The 7086-nt window shown below is 42.3% G+C and overlaps 1 long non-coding RNA gene across 1 annotated transcript; it reads right to left on the bottom strand.

Annotated features, from left to right (window-relative positions):
* Positions 1-820: 820 nt before the first annotated feature.
* On the bottom strand, positions 821-5563 carry LOC121672712. Its single transcript, XR_006018955.1, has 4 exons — positions 5262-5563; positions 4955-5137; positions 2434-2519; positions 821-1755 (listed from the first exon to the last, which is right to left on the bottom strand). It is a non-coding gene; the product is annotated as an uncharacterized LOC121672712 (long non-coding RNA).
* Between the last annotated feature and the right edge of the window lie 1523 nt (positions 5564-7086).

Raw genomic sequence — 7086 nt, forward strand, 5'->3', positions numbered from 1 at the left:
TGCTATTTTTAGCCGAGAGAGGATTGTAAATATAAAAGGGTATAAAGTGCAAAACTTAGCAACAGTGGCGTTTGTTTGCTTTTTTCTTTTTTTTTTTCTTTTTTTTTTCTTCCCTTTTCTTCCCCTCCCCGTTGGCAGGAATGTATTTGGAGAGGAATGAAGTTAGAGCAGGAGCTTTGCCCGTGGACTTTGCACTGCTTCTATAGACAGGGATATATAGATCTGTATCGCCAGGCGGGGGGGGGGGAACGGGCTCTTCTGGTGCTGTTTGAAGAGATCCCAAAGTGCAGCCTGAAATGAGATGGAAGCGCTGGGAGGGGGAGCGGGGGGACCCGGGGCGGGCTGGGGGGAGCGGGGCCGGCTTGGGGACAGAGTTCAGCAAATGGAAAACACTGACACGGGTAAAAATAGTAACAGCGGGGTTAAAAATAGCATCTGGTGAAATAAACGCGCAGTAACTCCTGAAACCCTCCTGGGAACTGCTCCCTCCCGATCCGCCCCTGCCCTGCGCCCCGCTGCGCTCCAGCCAGGAACCCCAAAGCAAACCCCCTCAGCAGCTTGAAACCATTAAAGCAGACCCTGCACTCTGCAGAGGACGGGCTTTGGAGACTTTTTAGACGATTTTAATGGATTGATTTGTTTTCTTTTGTTATTTTGTTTGCTGAAACTTCTCGCCAGAGAAAGGGGGAACAAATCCCTCTTTTTCTGACACCCTCGTGCGGTCCTGGGACAGAGCAGTTAAAAGGTCCTTGGGGTTGTTTCTCTCTTTTTTTCCTTCCTTTTCACTTTTTTGGTGTGGTTTTTTCCCCTTTTTTCTTCCTTTTTTTTTTTTTTTTTCTTTTCTGTTTACTGGTGGTGTTCTTGCTTTGGTGTTTAAGACCGTGTTGTCGCTTCTGGGAGCGCAGAGCTGTCGCCCTGCCCTGGCCCTGGGCCCCGGCAGCGCCAAAGCCGCGGGGCAGAAGGATCTGAACCCCTGCACTGAGCTCCCCACACATGAGGAAGGTGCAGGCTGTTCTCCAGGCACGGCGGGGTGGCAGAGGGAGGGGACAGGAAAGGATGGAGAGACCTTGAGGAGCTTGTTCTGTGGAGCAAAGCCTTGGCTGGTCCCCTCTCTAGAGGTGTCGAGGGCTTGAGGGTGGGAAGAGGGGTCAGGGAGGAGCAGGCGCTCCTGGGGCAGGGGAGATGCTCAAGAGGGCTGGTAGAAATCTGCTTCGAGATCTTTTATAGCTCTGGCTGTAAATGTTGTGTAAATTTTGACTGGACCAGGTAACTGAGGCGGAAACAATTGTTGTGACAGAAAATGCAGACCTGGTTTCTGAAGCTGCCCCGCCACAGGACAGGGACAAACTGGAGGCCGTGCAGTTCAGAGGCAATTACATTTTTAATCAGATTTTTTTTCTTTCCCCCAACCAAGCAGCTGCAAATCTGCACGTGGCTTTTTGTCGCCCAGGTGGAAGGGGTGGGTGTCTCAGGGGTGCATTTTTAACACGTCCTCACGGGGTAGTTCTCTGCTCTGGCTGTGGGTGGAGGAGATGCCCCGGCAGGGCTGGACCAGCCTTTGTCTGTGGGATTCCAGGTGCTCCTCTGCTGAAAAACTGGGAAACCAAACGTGATAAATGTGATTACAGGAGTTTCTGTATCGAGGCATTTCTGGAAGTGGTTTGCAATCGCAGGTTGATGTCTCCCTGTTTTCCCAGGTCTGGTGCAGCCCTCCAAGGTGGTGCCAGTGCTGGAGGTGAAGGGGAGGGCGTTTATCTGGCAAAACGACAAAGAAGGAGAATGTCCTTAATTGTATTTAGCAGGCTAAGCCCTGAGCATTTAATTACTTTTTTTTTTTTTAAGGATTGGACATTCCACAGCTTGTTTCTCTAGATCATTTTAAATTAGTTTTGATGTTTAAATATATTTCATATGAAGCCTGTCTAAATCTTTTAACCAGTATATTTTGAAAGCGCAAGTATGCTTTCCTTTGATAGAGTACCTAGAAAAACCCTTTTTGTATTTGAACAAAGCTGTTTTGTTTTTATATTAGGTTGTTCCAATCCTTCTAATTTGATCATTTCAAATTTGATTCAGCACACAAAAATGATGCAGAAACTCCTGTTATGAATCTAAACTGAATGTTCATTTTCTTATCAAAATATTATTATCAAAAAATATTAGTCATTCTTCTTGGCATAGTAAACAAAGGAACATGTGGATGTGTTAATTTATTCCAGACCCAGAAAACAGGGATAGTTTATATAAGTAAAATAAATAATTCTTGACTATTTACTAATTGGATCACTTCAACAATAGTTGACTAATAGTCACATGTCTAAACTACATCTTGCCCATTTCTATCCTTTAGGGAATTGAACACTTAGAGAGTGTTTGTTTGTTGTTGTTTTTTTCCAGGGATTGGAATTTTTAAATTGTTACCTTTTTACATACTTTATAGTTCTTGTCTTCTGTAACTTAGGAAGTCAGAACTAGGAGGAAAAAAGCTCAAATGCAGTTGAAATGAATCCCTTGGGAGTCTGCAAAGAAATTAAACCGAGATGGTAAATAGTGTGAAGGAATTTAAGATGAGTGAACACAAGATAGAGTTACTTTACAAGTGTATTATTTAACTGCTTTGCATAGATAGAAAAGATTTGGATTCTCAGAAACAGTGATGTGTTGATGTGTCATTTATTGGTTTTGTGTCAATGGATTTTTGAATTATACACATCTAATTCCAAATTGCATTGGTGGCACAGGAGTGAAAGTAAAAAAACCTGATTTTTTTCCTCACTACTGTAGTATAAATGTGCCAGCCTATAGCATATGAAATTCCTATATTTCTACATATGGCTCTGCTAAATTGTTACTTGTTCAGTTGTTAGCATTGCCTGTTGAGTTATTTTGCTCCTGTTTGTAACTGCTTTAACATTTTGTTATGTTTTTCCAACTTGGAGAACACAGGTGGCACGTTGGTAATTGATAACAGCCAGCCGAGATTAACTCCTGGGATTAGGTTGTTTTAGATAACAGAATTCCACATTTGTATTTTTTCACTTGCCTGAGCTTTAAAGAAATCAATCCTGTGATTGTTGTTTGTAAGTAATAAAACTTAACCCCCCTCCTGCCAATGGTTTGATGAGGATATTGTTTGTTCAGTGAGTACTTAAATGCTCATGGGTATTTTACTACCCTCTAAAATAATTTTTTGTATTTATATATATGCATCAGAATCCAGAGTGCATTGATAACTTAGCATTTTATTTGAAAGGGATAACTTTCAAATAACTGATATTATTAAAATATCAGATAATCTATTTATTTTAAAGAGAATATATTGGAGAGTTTTGAGAACAAGTGAAAAATTTGTAATTTTTTGACAACATAAAGAGAATATCTCTGGAAAGTCACAGCTAAGATCTTGTAGTCCTTGTTTGTTCAGAATGATTTTTACAGAACTAGAATTTTTGGATGCATGGTAGGGAATTCCATACTGTGCTCTAGAAACTAAACAGAAGAATTATATTTTGTTAGAAAAAAACAGACAGTAATTGCAAAGCCAAAAATCTAAAAATAAATTCTTCTTTTCCTGGTAAACTTTTCCTGTTGCATGTTTCACAGTGAGGGCATAAAGGAGGGGGGTTGAATCAACCTTTTTGATACTTGGATTTTTCCTTGGAACCTACCTCCCCTTCCCTTACCCTAAATGCATTCAGTTTGAGGTAGCATAAATAAAATTTGTTAATTTTAAATATTGGATAATATTTTTCTTCCTCATTTTTACATAGATGAATCAGATGGATAGAGTTAATGGTTTTCAGAATTTTGATATAGTCTTTTTTAATTTGAGGTTGGTCCACTTTTTCATCTAAATAGTATTCTATTATTATCAGATTAATATACTTAATTTTATTAGCATTTCTACAAACTCCATGCTAAAAGACATGGAGATATATGAAACTGCTTTACATGTGTTTGAAGATTATTCTGTACTTTTATACTGGCTCAGTACCTTTGTCCTAAATGTGAACTGTAACCATAGTGTTAAACATGCAATTGTAATACCTAAATTTTAAGGAAAAGTAGGGAATTTGGTGGCAGCAACCATGGTTAGAAATTTGGGTATTTTAAATGATGGGAGAAAGTAATACCAAATATTGTTTTGTCACTCTGTAAAATTCTTAAATCTGGTGAAAATTAATTTTTTAGCATTTTTCTAGATACTGAAAAATGAGCACAAGGAAAACTAATATTCTGGGAAGGTGTGGCGTAGCATTTCGAAATAAATGAATGCAATTAGTGAGATACTAATTATGACATTTGTTATTGATCCTTAGTGGGTTTTTTCCTCTTAGGGAAAGCTGGTTAATTAAAACAATGAAAATGCTGAGTATCTATGTTGAGAGAAAAAGAACCCAACTTACCTTGGCACAATTCAAATAGTAAAACCCACCAAAGTGTGTCTCAAAGGAGCAGCTCTGCCAGAGCTCACAGGAGATCTGCTCCCACTTCCCCAGCTCCTGCACTTCTCCCTGTGTGCCACAGCAGGAGCAGACACTGAAATTGCTTCTTGTTTCAGGGGAGCACAGGAACATCGGGAGGCCCCTCTGGGTGGGGAAAGCTGGGACTCGTTTAGTGATGATTCTGATTATCTGTAATTATTTGGCAATACTGGACCTGCTCAAGTCTAATCCCTTTTTCTTTATTTGAGTGTATTTTAATCGTATTTTTTTGAGTGAGAGATGTAGGGAAAACGAAGCTTGGCAAAAAAACTCAGAGTATTGACTTGCTGTTTGCATATTTGGGAAGGATTCCCTTCGAAATACTTCTAAGGCTTTAGAAAACTGGAAAGGAAAAAAAAACTTTTTACAGTAAAACCACTGATGTAATTACCATTTCTTAAAGTGATGCAACACTTTGAGTTACCTAAATAGATATTTCCATGCTAATAAAACCAAGGGAGACAACTGACCTGCAATTTTAATTTCTTCTGTCAGATTGTGCTGGTTCTGTTACTGTTTTGAGACAGAGTTTTCATTCTTGAAGTCTTTACTCTTGCTCATGAGCTTTGCAGCTTCATTCCTGCTGCACAGGCGATAAGGTCGAGGGAGAGATGCTGCTGGGTCTCCTTCACATGGACAGTCCCCCTGGAAACCTGCAGAATATGAAACGTGTGCCAAGAAGGTCAAAAGTCATGTGTGATTGATTTGCTTGATTTTTAACAATTGTGAGGAAAAATAAAATGTAGTCATGATTGTGTAGTGATTAATAGCACTTACTCTGGATTTCTTCTTCTTATTTCCCCTCTGCAAATCCCTTGCAGTCAGAAACACAGGCAGGTATTCAGTGCATACTGCTGGTTTCCTAAAACATCCCCTCTCACAGATCTCTCCATTAGGCAGCAGAGAGCTGCCAAAGCAGGATCCTGCCGAGTATCAAAGGGCATCCCCTGCAAGGAAACGCAGCTTCTCCCAGCACTTTGACAGAGCAGCTGTCTGGCATAACCAGAGCTGCAGCTGGATAGTCCCAGCCCTGCTCATCCTGCTGTTTTTTGTTAGGAGTTTATAAATACACACTGCTGCTCGTGCAGTTAGGGTCAGGATTTTGTGGGCTGTTTGGGTCCAAAGGGCTCTGTGTGTTCCCAGACCCGCACAAGAACCACTCCCAGCCAGGAGTCTCCAGCTGCCGGCAGCGGCTCCGCTGTGGTCCTGGTGCAGCTTCCTATGCTCTCCATACATTCAAACCAATAGAATATTCCCAACAAACTACTGGCAGCTGCCACCAGTGGTTCAGGAGCGCGGTTCTTCACCCTCCATCCAGGGCTCTGCAGCAATGTGTTTGCTCAGATGCTCTCCCATAGCCGAGGGAGACGTCTGTTAGTGCTCATCCTAAAAACAGCCACTCCTGGGGGCTCATGGATCACACAGGAGTGTTAAAGCTTGGGATCCCTTGACCCTACCTGGGGGTCTCAAGTGGAGCTCCTTAGCCCAGGGAGCTTCCCACTGTATTGCCATACAGTGCAAGCCCAGAGGTTGATGCTGCTGCTCACACCTCAGCTTTGGGCACGGAAGTATTGGATGTACAAACGCAACTCTGGATGGAAGGGTTGGAAAAATTGAGTAGTTTAATTGAAACAGGTTTAGTCAAGCTGGCAAGTGAGCCCAGTACAGAAATAATGGGGCTTCTCACAATGCAGCATCACCCCAGACCACTCAGGGAGAGGGCCCAGGCAAAGCGGGAGGCAGGGTCTGCACGGTTCCGCTCCCGCTCGTGCCTGGGGAGCTGGTGCAGCAGCAGCAGGTCAGCTTTCCCATATATGGGAAAACCCTGCTCTAATTTTTAAAGCTGTGTGTTGTGGCAGTGCTGAATATGGGAATTTTATAAGCAAAGCTGAATGCTTGTTATGTTCATCTGGACGCCAGCATCTGGCAAGCTGTCATTGCGGTTGCCAACGTGTGCTTGCAGTCTTTGTGAAAGCAGGTTCCCAGTGTTTTCCCACCTCTTTAGGATTTTCTAGTAGCTGTGTGAACAAGGGATACAGGGGAAGGCACGATGGTGAGATGCTCTAGGAAAGCAAATGACCAGAGGGCCTCATACACGGGACATTTTGCATCAGTAGTTTGGTGAGAGAGCCAGGAGAGGATAAGGATGAGCATGGCAGCAGTAAATGTGCTGGTTCAGGGGCCTTATTTGTTAATACATATTATTTTGGTATTATTTGGATTAACACTGAGCTCATCCCTTTACTAATCTGAGTGCTTTACTCTTCTCCAAGCTGTTGCTGGCTGCCCATACAGAGAATAGACAAGCAGCCTGTCATTTCTGTAATTCTCATAATCGAATTACTGCCTGCCAGAGCAGCAAGGAACTTCTGCTAAAAATCCATGATGTACTTACTGCCTTGATGCAGATGTCTGATCTGGAGTAAAGATCAGCCAAAAATGTCCTGAGGGCTCCTAAGCATACCAGGAGGCTGAGATGCCTCTGGGACTGTGACCAGGGTTGAATTTTTCTCTTGGTTGCAGTTCACCTATGTGTGAGAATCTTAACTACAGCAATTAAAGGCTGAGGAAAATGGGAAGGACACAACCATGTCACCTCTAG

This window comes from Corvus kubaryi, unplaced genomic scaffold (assembly GCF_017639235.1).
Source record: "Corvus kubaryi isolate FWS band 111438036 unplaced genomic scaffold, C.kubaryi_AGA036_p1.0 64875, whole genome shotgun sequence".
In the NCBI taxonomy this organism is placed as follows: domain Eukaryota; kingdom Metazoa; phylum Chordata; class Aves; order Passeriformes; family Corvidae; genus Corvus; species Corvus kubaryi.